This window comes from Lynx canadensis, chromosome A1 (genome assembly GCF_007474595.2).
Source record: "Lynx canadensis isolate LIC74 chromosome A1, mLynCan4.pri.v2, whole genome shotgun sequence".
Classification (NCBI taxonomy): Eukaryota; Metazoa; Chordata; class Mammalia; order Carnivora; family Felidae; genus Lynx; species Lynx canadensis.
Window position 1 is genome coordinate 59413875 of NC_044303.2, and position 1443 is coordinate 59415317.

At 41.9% G+C, this 1443-nt stretch overlaps 1 pseudogene; it reads left to right on the forward strand.

Moving 5' to 3' along the window:
• The first annotated feature begins 699 nt into the window (after positions 1-699).
• LOC115528160 lies at positions 700-1102 on the forward strand (annotated as a pseudogene).
• The last annotated feature ends 341 nt before the right edge of the window (positions 1103-1443 follow it).

Sequence of the window (1443 nt, forward strand, 5' to 3'; positions counted from 1 at the left end):
CAAAAAGCCACTGGCAGAAATCAAAATGATTTTGTTGAATCAGCAAGCAAAACTATTTTTTGACTACTTTATGACCTCTTCTAAAGTTTTTTTCATTGGCAACGTAAAGATATGAAATGAGCAGGGGCTGTAGGTAATGGACAGAGTGTGACTCCACCACCCTTCTATGTACATAAGCTTGGACATAGTGTATTATGTTACCTAATATCTTTGAGCCTGTCATAACTAATTTGTGAAAAAAGAAAACATTTTCTTGCTTCATTATAATACACTATTTAGGAAATGTATCAAACAACATGTCCAGGCTCATTAAAATGGTCATCACTATAAGTTTTTAAATATTTCATTGATGCTGTTCATACTAGGTATGAATACTATGCTCGTACTATGGCAGGGATCAAGATCACACAGGTTGATGACACAGTGCAACTTATGTTTCAAAAAATCCTGAAAATACACCAGTGCTAGAGGAAAAGTGAAAGTTATTGGGCAGGAAAAAAAAAAAAACACCATAGAAATATGTGAAGTAAGTTAAGCTGTGAAAATAAAAGTTACCAGGCTGAGGCAGGTGTGCAGTTGGCAGTGTGAGTCCTCAGCCACCTGGCCAGCCTGCCTGAGAAGAAGTGATAGCAGGAGCCCACTGCTGTCTGTGCTGCCTCCACCACTGTCGCTGGGAGGTCTGAGTGCCAGCCTGCAGCCATGGCTTACTGCTTGTGGGAAGGGAAGGGCCAAATCATGTTTGTGACCAAAGAAGACCATGAAACTCTGAGCAATGCTGAGCTGGTGGCTGATGATAGATAGCTATGATCCGTAAGAGGAGCACAGATTGATCCTACCAAATGGAGACATTAACTGGAACTGCCCATGCCTTGGGGAAATGGCCAGTGGCCCCTGTGGGGAATAGTTCAAGTCGGCCTTTTCCTGCTTCCTGACAAGGAGTCAGACCGTGTATATCACTTCTGGGCCATGCAGGAATGCATGCAAAAATACCCTGACCTCTATCCCCAGGAAGATGAGGAGGAGAAGGAGAAGCCAGCAGAACCTTTACAGAGGGAGACCCACTGAGGCCACTACAACCAAAGAAGAGGAAGGGTCAAGCTAATGAAGGTCACAGGCACTGAACTCCAGTCCTTCTGCTGCAAAATGATGTGAACCTTTTGCAAAATGCTTTTTGTTCATTCTCTGAGAAGGTGCCTTTCCAAACTCTACTGTTTTGTCCCACTATAATCTGAAAAATAACTTTTTTCGATGAGATCTTGGTCCTTTGACACATACAGTGGAAAACTATGTATGTTTTACATAAACCTATGGCAAATGGGACTGTCAGTTTGAATCTCAGATTACTCTGAATTTTGTCACTTTGAAATAATTTGCTGACTGTGCTCAGCAACCAAAAATCATTATTTGGGAGTGTCTTGTGAGTGAGCTGGTTTATTTGATTAT